This window comes from Apteryx mantelli, chromosome 1 (genome assembly GCF_036417845.1).
Source record: "Apteryx mantelli isolate bAptMan1 chromosome 1, bAptMan1.hap1, whole genome shotgun sequence".
NCBI classification, from domain to species: domain Eukaryota; kingdom Metazoa; phylum Chordata; class Aves; order Apterygiformes; family Apterygidae; genus Apteryx; species Apteryx mantelli.
In genome coordinates, this window is record NC_089978.1 from 151,832,531 (window position 1) to 151,845,774 (window position 13,244).

The 13,244-nt window shown below is 39.4% G+C and overlaps 1 protein-coding gene across 5 annotated transcripts in view; it reads right to left on the reverse strand.

The window, feature by feature from the left end:
- The window catches only part of CALD1 (caldesmon 1), a 198,037-nt gene that overhangs the window by 108,168 nt on the left and 76,625 nt on the right, over positions 1–13,244 (reverse strand). For all 5 annotated transcript variants that reach the window (XM_067306742.1, XM_067306747.1, XM_067306732.1 and 2 more), the window contains one exon: positions 10,905–10,998. The gene's annotated coding sequence lies outside the window, so the exon portion shown is untranslated. The remainder of the gene's footprint in view (positions 1–10,904; positions 10,999–13,244) is intronic.

Consider the following 13,244-nt stretch of genomic DNA (forward strand, 5'->3'; position numbering starts at 1 on the left):
TTGGAAAATTTTTACAATCCATACCCCAGAAAAGGATAAAAGCTGTTTGCAGGATTTTTAAGGTGAGCAAAGAAAATAAAATTTCATGAATGAACTCAAGCAAACTAGCCAGATTTTTCAGTGCTTACCTGAACCAAATCAAACCTATACAAATTTGTAAATACTGACAACTGCCACTTCAGATACTATTAATTTAAAGGATTCCCTAAAAACAAAAGAGGCTGATCGACAGTTAAAGCTTTTCTCTTTTGCTTTTCCAATGCTGAGAGTAATTGAAAACAAGACATACTTCCTGATGTACCCTAACTTTTTAGGAACAAACAGTATAAATGATAGTTAGGCAGCTGACACTACACTTGAAGTTTGCACTCAGTCTCATCCATATACCCTCATACAAAGCCAGGTGAAAAACACACACATGAACACTTAAAGTCACATAAAATATATATGCAATATACTCTAAAGCACCTATTAAATGATACCCCTGGCAAGACACCCCAAACAAAGATCCACACAAAGATGGTGCTGGTTTTTCTCCTGGCAAAGGAGTGCTGCAGAAACCTCCCTGGCACAAACGTAACATACTTCTTGCAAGCGGTGATTGCAAACAAAATGGTCTGCCCAAAGCAAAGTATTGCACGGGGAACACCTGTGGTTACAAAGTCTGATGGGCAAGCACATACATCAGTCAGGGCACATATTAGGGGCAGATCTGAATTTATACCATCTATACTACTGCTGCCAGCCTGTATTTTTCTGGCATTGTACAGAAAACAAATTAGACAGAAATATCTTTGGAGATGACTAAGCAGTTTCTTGGGTTTGATTAAGTACCAAAAAGCAGTCCTGCCAGTTTATTAATATTTAAGTTTCTACAACTTAATATGAACTCAGTTCCAAGAACTACATAGGTCTCCTTAACGTATGTGTAGCAAGAAGTCAACACCATGGCAGCTGGCAGATTAAACAAGCCATTAAAGTAGGCTCCTACTGAATTTAAAGGATTGTTTTTCATCTTTTCTCTCTCTATTCCTCTACATCCAGATGTATTATTTAGGGAATATTTTCCAGTCCCAGTAAGAAAAGTAAAAGAAATGCCCTTGGCACTTAATGAGTTTTTCCTCCAATGTGGTCTCCTGCTGCACTTGGAATTTATTCCATTACTATATGGCTTGCAATGGTCCCAAAATACCTTTGACTGTATGAAGAGACAGGAAGAGGGTGTTTGGGGTAGGTATGATTCTTCATTCAAAAGCAGGGGCAGTCTAGGGGATTGATCTTTATGGATGATTTCGTTTAGACCACAATTATCACTGCATGCCACCACATAACACATGCCCTGCAGCCCCTCATGCAGGAAACCAGTAGTATTACTTGCATGTTATATTTGGGAAAAATGGAGCACACTGGGATTAAGAACAAAGTCAACACCAGCCTGGAATGTGTGGGCAGAGAAGCTCCAGTTGCTCTGCATTCTCCACGGTACTTCTCCAGTGATGTGCAGAAATCTGGGGTAAAACCCTATAAATTTATAGAACTGAGGCTTTCAGCATAACCTTTGTCCTTCAGAGGTTCAAATGCTTATTTGAATTTTGTTAAAACTATCTGAACTTCATGACCTAGCAGTATCCAAGGGAAGAATGAGTATAGAATAAACTGCGGTATTCAACCACCCCTAGAGTAACCTGAAATGTTTTTTCAGATGAAACCTTCAAAAGCTCAGGGCTATATCTGCTCCTTGTGGGCATTTCAGATTGACTGGAACTACAGGCAGCTGAAGGGGAAGTGCTGCCTTTTTAAATGCCTTGGAAAGAATTTTATAAAAATTGAAATAGGAAAAAAACCCACCTAGTCTTCTTTCAGTATTTCAGTTCCTGGGTAGTAAAATGAGTTCAGTCTCTTAAACTGCTACTGAATTAGAAAACAAAAAGGCCTTAAAAACAAGTATAGGCACACAGCCAGAGGCTGAGATAGTCAGCTTTGGAGCTTGAATGTGACTCAGAACATATCCCTCCCCAGGAGTAATAAGCCCCTCCAGGCTCCCACTTAGGCCCTGTCTGGGCCCACAAGGCGAGAAGGTCCTTCACTCCCTCGCAGATCCAGCAAGAACCTTAGTCCAGGCAATGACCTCAGAATTTGGCTCAAATAGAGTTTGATTTACCAAAGCTGTTTTGGGGTCACAAACCTTCCCTGCCCTCTTCTTTAGGGGCAGCTTAATTCTTAATTGTATAAAGCTAAAGTGTAAAAACTGTATTTTGCATGTGTTCTTTGTTTCTAATACACTATATCCGTAAGGGGACTCCCTTGCTTGGCTAACAGTCGGGATTCATTAGACCTTTTATGATGATTCTTTCTGGTGTGCAGATATATGATGAATCTCAGATGTTTAAATAGCATATAACAGTGCTCCATTGACCTTGCTGAGTACAGTTGGAGGGAAAGAAAGGTAATTTTCCTCAAAGAAATGTTAAAAATGTGTCTCCACTATAGCACAGATGCAGAGGATAAAGAAACTCCAGAGGGATTAAAATATTTTAGATTAATTTGGAAGAAGGCCACATTGTGTAAAGCCTGGTTAGTTTGGGCCTTTCCAATTCCACACCATACAAACAAACCCATTTAAACTGCATTTGTTAGAAGGAATGTTTAAAAAAAAAAAATCCCCCAAAGTAGTTGTAACTCAAATGACCTCCAGTTCTGTATTCTCTTCTTACTGCCTGAAGAACAAACATATGTACAATATATTCTAGCCAGAGTTTGTGCAGTTGCTGCATGATTCATACTGCTTGAAAATTAAGTCATTTAAGTAAAGGGATTCTGGCCCCCTCAAGCAAAGTTTTAAAACTTAAGCAAGGCTAGATCTGGTTGGTTCTTGAGCCTGCTTAGATCTGAAGAAGACCATTGCTTACAGACAGACTTTCCTCCATCAATGTGAGTGCTATTTTAATAGGTAGTCCTAATATTTTGAGGGATGCATCCTAGTTTCCCTGCTATTGTGGGAATGTGGTCATCTGCCGGGGGGGGGGGGGGTTAATAAGAGTAGGAAAATCTTTGCTTTGAGCCAGATTTCAGCAGCTCTTACTAACACCTCACCCCTACTATCAACACAACTAATTAAGAACTAATCTAGTATTCAACATGCCAGTATCTGGCAGAAGGAAGTCCTTAATGTTTACTCACTTTCAAGACCAAATTTTGCCTTTTTTACTCACACTGAATAGTGGTGTTGTCCTCAGAGTCTTCAAAGAGAGCTCACAGAGTATGGTAATAAATAACCATAGAAAGTGAGCAGTTCCTGACCCTCATGAGTTAAGCAAGATGAAACACAAAGCAAGAATATGATGGCAGCTATGAGCCACCCAGAGGGGTAACAGCATGAAAAGGGCTGTGAGCCATTTTGCGTAATCAGCATCTACAAAACAGCAGGCACTTAAAAGAGACTTTCCTTATCATAAACCATAAATCCCTGAGCAACCTGACATGAGGAATACCCACCCTCCTATCTGTCACATGAATGAAGAGTGCTCTCCAATACTCCAATTCCTCCTTGAGTTCGTGAAGTTATATCCAAGTGTTTGACTGTAATTCAGTCACTCCACAAATTCCTCTCCCCTCAGAGGACATAATGCAGCCTGCCAAGCTGACGACAATATATGGCCTGGTCTCTCCCAAATGCCCAAAGGAGCCAACATCATTTCACTACTGAATGTAGCGTGGAGTGGAACATGGCAACTTTAATAAAGTTCAGAACAATAGAACTCAACAGTTTAGAACATAAAATAAGGGGAAATGTTATTTTCATTACAAGTAATGTAATTACAGAGAATAAAAAAGTAAACTTAAATTCTGAGATTTAAGGGCTAGCATCTCTTCTATTATTAAAGTTATTATGAGATCTCCTGAATATGATGTTGTAGGAGGCTATGATGTAATTCATGGTTGTGACATCATAGCTGTACAATTCAGCTCTCTGATGAGAACTTCCATGGCTATTGTAAGTCTGATAGCCCATCATTTCCTTGCTACAATGCTAGTGGTTAAAATTTTCCATGTGATCTTTTTCTTGTTGATAGTTACTGCACATTAGCAATAAACACATTCTCCAGCACCTCCTGCGCATTTTTATTTTGATTGTGTCTATCACCAGCCCTGTACTTCCATACTCAGCCTGGCTGGAGGAATAGAAGAGATACAGCCTACTCTCTTTGGAGATACTCCAGGTTTTCAGAGATATAACCAAAACCAGAAGGCTGTCCAGGGGGATTTTTACATCATCAAAAAATCAACTCGGAATGTAGAACTTCTTGTAGTCAAGTTTTGTTCTTTAAATGTCATGTATGGACCTTTGTTGACATACAACTCTACACACTCATGAAAACAAGATGTTCTCTAGGCCCTTTGACTTTCCTGGTAAAGCAGATTTTAAATAAATGCTTCACAAATTTCAGAAACAGATGTTAGATAGTAAAAATTGCATGTTTGCAACAGAAATGGCCAAGACCTACTTACTAGCACTTGGAATTTTCTATTTTGTGTTTCACTTCAGTACCAGCAATGGATGAAGAACACAACAGCTATTAGACCCTAGCCTTCATCTGGAAATGTATTTATTTTTTAAGCATATGTTACTCCAAGAAGTTTATGAGTAGAAATTAGTATTTTGCAACACTCTTAACTCTTCTGTTTCACTCATGTGCCTGCTACAGTTCTATGTCCATATAGCCTACCTTTTCTGAATCTTCAATAGGATTTTGGTTTTTCTACTATACCATCTCCTATAGCAGCTTATACAGAAGCTTCTCTACTCCTCATAGAGAGAGATATGCAGGGTTTGTATGATAATTTCTGCTGTGGTCAAAATATCATTTCACGTCATTCTAACTTCCACCTATCTCAAATAGAAATTATGGTCTGCAGCGAGTTTCCCACCTTCATGCTAGTGATGTCCTCTTTCCTTTGAGGAGCACCACTTACAACTGGGAAGGAGCAATGCCCTTCATATTGCTCCAAGTTCAAAAGTCAGTGCATGGTACCTTAAAAAAAAAAAAAAAAAAAAAAAAAAAAAAAACAGCTCTGAAAGGTACCTCTTTTTAGATGCTTTCTTTTTCAGTTTAGCATTAGCAGTGATAACCACTAGTCTAAGAAAGCTTAAATATTGCTTCTCTTAGTAGTTCTAGCATAAATTGAGGGCCTCTTAGTACTCCTAGTTAGTCACCAGCATACTAATAACATACCTTCACTCTTAATATTGCTTCTTTCCTGAATGATTCAATTGGAGTATGTTTATTACATGTAGTAATAAATTTTTAAAACTTACCAATGATTTACTGACTCTTAGTCAAGCAGCAGAAGAAAGATTAATTCAATTGCCTAATAAATCACATTGTTTCAGTTTAGTTACATTCTACAGCCTACTTTATGCAGTCTGAGGTAGTCAGAGGTAATGTTATGGTCATAGAAACACAGTGGGGACACGAATATATAGGGACGTAAAGTCACCCAAATGGCTTTTTTGCTCAGAGCCATCTTAGTGTATTAGTAGCTGTTATTAGTTCTGGAACCAAGGTGAGCCCCCAGCTGCTTCCACACAGAGCTCTTCAGGTGCATCAGTCGTGCATTTCCTGCGCTCTGGGCTTCCCGGCACCAGACTGGCTCGGGCATGGCACCAGACTGGATTCAGCAGGGAAGCTGTGAACAGCCACGTAGCACCACAACAGAGTTACGGCCCAAGATGTGACTGCACAAAGCTGGCTCTGGTGTCACTGCATCTGTGTCATAATTAATCCACTGCCTCAATAAACTGTACCCTGTTAATGCTATCAAATAATCAGCTGTTGGTTATTAGTTTTAGTCAAATGCATGGAATAAAAACTTCAGCAAATTCTAGGAAGCAAAAAAATAACTGGTGAGACTCAGTGAATAAAAATAATTAATGGACCTAAATTTTATTTTGAGATTTGTGGTTTCTTTTTCGCGGACTTTTCTCAGGTTTTGCCATTCAAAGTTTTCTTTGTATTTGTAAAGAAAAGAGTCCTCAGTTTTAACACAAGGCAAAAACATGGCAGTGAGATTTGTCTTTCAATGATAAAACTAGCAAAAATGGAATACTTATGATAACCCTGTCTTTGAAAAACATCAGCAAAAAGCCCCCCAAGCTCCACGAACATGTTGCAGACTGCACATCACATAACTAAGGACTACGCTTTTTTCCCTGAGGCTCCCAATTTAACACAGGGAAACACTACTTTCAACAAAAGATGCTATTCTAGCTATGTGCCCTTTTACCCCGTCAGAGAAACAGCTGGTATCATAAAGTCACAGCTAATTTGTATCATGTCTGCGTTAACAGTCGGATTCAGTTTCTATCAAACTTTCAAAGTTGGACTAATACCAGTTGATGGATGACAGCTTTTCTTACCTTCCTTCTCAAAACATATTTAAACATTGCCTCCACATAACTCCCCCCCATATTCAAAATGCAAGTGGAATGCTTTAACATGTTTCATATAACAAAAATATAGGAAAATTTATAACAACTAATAAGTTGAAGAAAAAAAATCCTAAAGAAGGATGAGAAAATTACACCAGGAGTTCTGAAGTTGTGTGACAAGAAAATAGAGCTGTAAGACAGACATGTGGGTACCAAGTGTAGTGGAAAAGAATTTTCTCTTAAAAGGGAAGAAAAAAATCACTTGCCTCAGGTAATCTCTTGTAGTTTGGGGTATCTGTTCTCCTAAAAAAAATGTCAGTCTGCCTGCAGAGACTTTAAGGGCTTTTTCAAGGTCAGCACTCAAGCAATTCAGGGAAGGCCAATTTCACTTTTTTTTTTTTTTTTTTTTTTTAAAGGGACCTGTTTCTCATTTACGTTACTAAATGTCATCTACTCTCATTTTAAGATCCCTGAAGCAGAATGCTTGTACTGTGTAAAGGGACTGTAGTGAAAGTGAGAGTCAGGCCAAAGACTTAACAGCTCCAAACCTGCAGCACTCATGTGCGAAAGAACTGCAAAGATCAGGCTCTTCTTGGAAAACAGACATAGGGGAATTTCCAGAAATTGGGAGTTCAAACTCAGTTCAGATAAACATCTAACTGGGCTGGTGCACTTCTAAGACTACCCTCCACAGCACCTGAGTCTACAGCATTAGTTTGAGACAAGATGTCCTTTTGAGATTTCAGCTACTTCCTGCTTCCAGATGATCTAAAAGTATTTGACCAAGCCTCTTTCATCCCATGATCTGAAAACATTATAGTAATGTATGCAAGGAAAATCTCCCAACATCCTGGAAAGTACGGAAATATTGTCTTTTTTTTAAATGCTTCACATTATAATGATTATCAGGGTTTTGAACAATCAGCCCCATCTCTCTGAAACAGCTCAGCTGCTCCATAAACTGTAACTACTACAAGTGAACAACATCCCTGGGAAGTTCAAAGCATCAATATTTTGGTTTTAAAGTGATAGGAGAAGTTATCGTGACAGAGCTGAGAAAGAGTGCTCATCAATGAAGACTGAGGAATCGCAGCGCCCAGCCTCTCTCTCCCTCAAGCGCACACATTTCCTGCCTTAGAAGGTTAATATCGCACAGAAGATAAGATACAGCTTCTGCTGTGCCTAAGCTGTGCTTGGCACTGCTCTCTGAAGGACTGCTTGCCAGCTAATGGAGCCAAAGAGCAGCATGCTCCTGCCACATCCTCTCCAGTGAGCTATATCTGCTCTCTACCTACTGGGAAGATGCAGATAATCAACTCCACTCCCTTCACTCCGAGTGCAACAGTGAGTCTGCCCCTACATAGGATCCTTATGCTTATTCTTTTTTTGTTTTTTTGTTCTTAAACCTCTGTCTGGCAAGGCTTGGTTTATTAGAAGCAGATTGCTCTTCAACTACTCAGTGTGTCAGTTTTACAATTCCTAGGTGGTGTAATTCCTGGAAAATAAAAAATGTTCTTCATCCAGAATTTTGGATGAGTCACAGCAGGTTTGCTTGTTTTGGTTCACCCTTAAATGAAGCATAACTTTCTATATCTAAAGGATGTTTTGCTTTTCTTTGTTTCAGCTGCTTATTAGCTGCATATTTCTTTCAAGCAGTCAGACTTTTCTAGCAAATGATACCCACCAATTGGGGCTCAGCAAGCAATGAAAGGCAGCCATCCCATTTTCATGGGACTGTGAATTGCATCAGGAAGAACAACGCTATTACTTCTTGAGCTCGCTTTCCTGGTATTAAACTAAACAAAACCCCAAACAGTTGGCCTTAACACCTCTTCAAGAATGTAACGCTACACAAAAACCACCAGGTTCTCATCTCTCACAAGAGACCTTTTACCAAAAAATGCCCCGGCCATGAACAGAGGTCACCTTAAGTCCCAGAACCTACTGGGAAACTCAGGCTGCTAAGCTATACCCAGTTTCAGCACATCCTGACTGATGGAGTTGAGGCATGATTTGATGCTGCATCTCCTCTTCCAAGCAGCAGAAAAGACAGATTAGAGAAGGAAGACCCTACACACATCTTGGTATAACTCATCACAAAAAAAACTATAGAAAACTAGCCATCAGAGGCTATGCAGAAATGCTTTCTGTCCTGAATATTTAAGAGCTGACCAAACCCTTTCACGCAGAATACTTCCTAACAGTGAGTATCTTGACTTTTAACAAAATATACGTTTCCAAGGAAGATTAAACCAATCATTGTTAACCAGTCCCTTTGAACCTTAACCATATAAGATATCACTATGCTGTGACAGCAATTTATATAAGCGTGTCTCAGTTTCTGTTCAAAACTCTGAATTGGCTATATTCAAGAATTAACTAACAGAAGAGTTACAGGACTGTCACATCAATACCAAGCTGTATTAATGCACTTTATACTAAGGTAAAGACATGTGCCTTGTTTCCAGTTCTTCATAGATATTTTGTTCATTTTTATTCCTTTCCAAATGAGTGTATTGGTCTACATAGTTTGTTTTAATAATTTTCTAAAAGCAACTACTGGCTTTTTCCATAGTATTTTCCTTCATGTCCTGTAAAGATCATCTTCCCATTTGGCCAGATTTACAATGGGAAGAGAAGGTTAATTGTGGAATATATTATCAGATTTTGCCTTTTTTTCTTCTTGACAGAATTCTTCTCCCACTTTGACAAGTGCTGTGCAAACACAACGGGACTTTAGCATGAGACAGATTAAGCTTTCCTTGTGCTCTCCACTTGAAGTAGATGAATGAGTCACTGAGGGACAGATTTTCAGATGGGATGCACTTTATGCATCAAAATAAGGCACCAGCTCAGAAGTACATTGAAGCGCAGATCTTCAGTTTTGAGCAGCTGAAGAGTCTTGTTGAATCACCACAGTTTGCATGCTCAGACACATCTACCACTCCAGTTGCCAAGCTGTCAGAGGAACTCTGGATGGCAGTCACTGTTCTCTGAATGTCTCATCCTAAACACAGGGTAGAGCACTTGCATGTCTGATCCCACTCTCTTTTGGAAACTGTGGCCTTAATCTCCTTGGCTCAGATTTTTAAGGTATTTAGGTACCTCACAAACGCACCCAAGGAAGCATGTATGAGCCTAAATTCAGTGATCTCACTGGAAGAAGTGTTTTATGGGAAATTTTATCTTGTTCTGAATCAGAAAGAAATCATAATTCTGGAATATCAAAATTTCCGACAAACTGGAAATCCCAGACTGTGTCTGGCTCCAGTCTCAAATACTCCCTAAGAGCTCAAAAGTAATACAGAACTGAGAGCAATCAGGGCAGAGAACAGCCTGCAACAATTATCAGTCCATTCAGCACTTACACAAACCTTCTCAGAAGTGTAGGCAAAGTTAAATTTGCTTCCCCAAGGACAATGACAAAAACAGCTAAAACAGGCCCAGACCCAGCATTCCTCATCGGGGGGCGGGAGGCTGCTTGAGATGAAAAGAAATGCAACCAGCGCTCAGCCTCCAGCCCAGTCACTGCCTTCCTCCACACTGCTCTAGCCAGAAAGAGGGGAATGGGGCAGAGGTACAGAAAAGGGTCAGGCACACAGAGAGTGTGGTCACCCATTAGCAGAAATAAGAAGCTCACTGTACCCTGAGTTAACTGAGGATGCCAGTATCTAAGGGAGTTGCCTTGACCTCAGTGCAATATTTCTGACCCCATCAGTCTGCTGTCATAAGCACTGCTTAAACTTAAAGCCAGCCCTCAGTTTGTCTCCAGTCTGGAATTTCCGTATACCAAGGGGCTGTAGTTTACAGACATTAGAAACGTTTCCTTTAACTGGTTTGTGAGCCCTTTCAGGGCACTCACTTGTTCTGTTTTTCTAGAAATGAAGTGGGGGAAAAATGTTTGTAAAAAATGTCTCTAAGTCTTATATGTTGTAAGTAGTCAGTAAGCACAGTTACTTGGACCTCCCATACTCACACAGTCCCCTCAGAGCCTGCTTGCTCTAAAAAGAACAGAAAATACAGTAGGACAGTAACATGACCAATACATGAGCTTAACACAAGTAAATATGATTTAAGGTGCACATTGCAAGCAGAAAACTTGCTGAAATCCAATAGAGAAATACATACAGCTGTGGAAAAAAAAAAGCCATACATCCACAAAATGAGTATTGCAAAATTCCAAGATTTTTGATTTAAAAATAAAATTCGAGATAAAGTCTTTTAAATCTGCTATCAGTTCTGAAGAAAGTAGTCTGTGGCAACAGTGACTCCAAAGGAATAACAGTCAAGGGTCTAACCGCTGTCCACTGAAGGCAGAGCTGTCCATTGATTTTCAGAGGGGTTTGGATTAGCCCCCAAGGAAGCAAGCAAGCACACAGAAGAAAACAAACCCCGATATTAAATAAAGCAATATAAAAAACCTCTGAATTTCACTAACAAGGAAATCTGAGGTAAGTACTTTAATCATACTCACAGGAAGGCAATCAGAGGAAATATTCTGATCCTTGCAGTAACAAACCAGCTGCTGATGAATTCAAAATGATGACTCCAGAAAATAGAGGTGATCACTGTGGAGAAATCAAAGAGCGAGCATTGTTTAGTAATGGTATAGTAATTGCACACATAAAAAAAAAAAAGCACTATTCATATGCCTTTGGTAAAGTCTTCTTTAGCAAAGCCTCTACAGAGATTTTTTTAAAGAATGGAATAAAATGCAGCAAAGTTTTGCAAGAGATAGAAAAAAAAACACTATCAAAAGCTCTATAAGCTAGAGTTTGACAAAGCAGACTTGGAATTCCCAAAAGCTCTCAGCAGAGTCTCTCACTAAAACCTCTTTAAGTAAAGCTGATATGGGCTAAGCAGAACATTCTCTTGTGATTAGTAAGATATGAAGTAAAGAATCAAACTAGCTGGTGAGTTTCCACAACAGAGCAAAGCTTCCAGTGCAACTCCCTAAGGATCTATACTGGGACTTGTGGTGTTCAACATGTTCAGAAGTGCTCTTCAAAAGCAGATGAACAGTAAGAACAAAGTCTGCAGATGATACAAAACTATTCATTATAATAAAATCAAAAGTCAATGCAACAAGCCAGGGAAATTGTTCACAGTAACGAATATCTAGGGCAGACTGAATTCAGTGTTCGTAAGTAGAAGTACGGGGGAAAAAATAACCAGGTAAGTCTGTACATACACAGTGATCAACTCTAAGTGAGCCAAAATCACTCAGCAAAGAGATCTTGGAGTCTGAGAAACTGCTCTCTAAAAATACCAGCTGACCAGTCAGCAGTTATCAAAAGGCAAGTTAAGAACTGGGGGGGGGCAATTTTTGTTTTATCTAGGTCACACACAAATATACAGCATACCTACTTTCTCATTTTTGTGTGAAGTTCTGGTTACCATGTCTCAAGAAGAAGCCCAAAGAAGGACACCAATAACAATCAGAGCTATGACACAGTTCCTAGCTAGGAGGCTATGTAGAGCATGACTCTTCCATTTGAAAGAGAGAGGTAACTGAAGCAGGATGTGAGAAAGACCTCTAAAATGCTGAATGGTTTTGAAACACTAAATGTTGTTTCTTGTCATACAAGAATCAGAGTTCAAGAAGGAATTAAAAAAAAAAAAAAAGAAGGATTGTTTTATTGGGTGTGAGATATCATAATCTGGATGTGACTTCTAGATTAGAAAGTCTCAAAGCAGAGATGGCCAGCCTCTGCGAGAGCACATAAGAGGAGCCATTCCAAACTTACCTTGTCTCTTTTGCTTTACCATAAGTGGTTGTCTCAGTGTCATGGTCAGATATAGGGTATTAGCCTAGATGGACTTTCGCTCTGACCCAACATGACAACACTTCTGTAAATGTCAATTTATAGCAGAATAAAAGAGCTGCCACCCTGATACAAAGACGGTTCAATAATTTGTGGGTAATGTAGTGGAAACTCATAATGGACACCCAGGAATAGAGTAAAAAACAGCTTCATTAAAACAGCTTTATTTTTCTTTGAAGATTCACTCTGCATTCAGCTACCACTTGGCAGTATAGAGACTCACCACACTAAAAATAAAAAATGCACGCTTTCTTCAGAGAGTCTGCATGGTCCATTCTTTTCATACTCAGGCATCTCCATATAGAACATCCTGTTGCCAATGTGATATACAGATGAAATGGATTATTTACAATTACTGAAGCCTACTGTAAGTAATTTAGGATCAGAGCATGAGAACATATTTGTATTAATATCTGGTTATTCAGAGGGCACTCTCACTGACTTTTGGGGACTCTTGATGTAAATGACTGTTCAGCAACTTCAAAAATGGTTTCCACAGCCTGGTCACTAGGTTTTATAGACACCTCTCTGTGGGTTACATTATTGAAAGCTTTGGGGTGGTCAAAGCCAAGACTTTGATTCATTCCATTATAAGTTTTAATATCAGATTCAAAAGAGATCGGAATCCCCTTTTGGTGCTTAGTAAGCATTACTATTCATATACCACACCACAGAGAAGAGCAGTGTGAGAGGACATCCCTAATAATCAAGATCTGAAAAGAGCAACCAGGAGCTTTCCATCATCTTCCTTTCACTGGTTACTCCTGCTTATAGAGAGAGCAGACTGGGCTCTATCAGTCCACAGAGCTCTGACTCATGTACAGTGTGAAAGCCCTTCCAGGTTACTGAGTTCATTCAGACTTTTTCACTGCTCTGAAAAGTTGACTTTGCCTATTTCTATTTGCTTAGTGCACACCACTTGACTCTCAGCAGGAATAGCTTGATGACATTCAGATCAGATCAGCTACAGGGGTTTCTGGGTCTAAAAG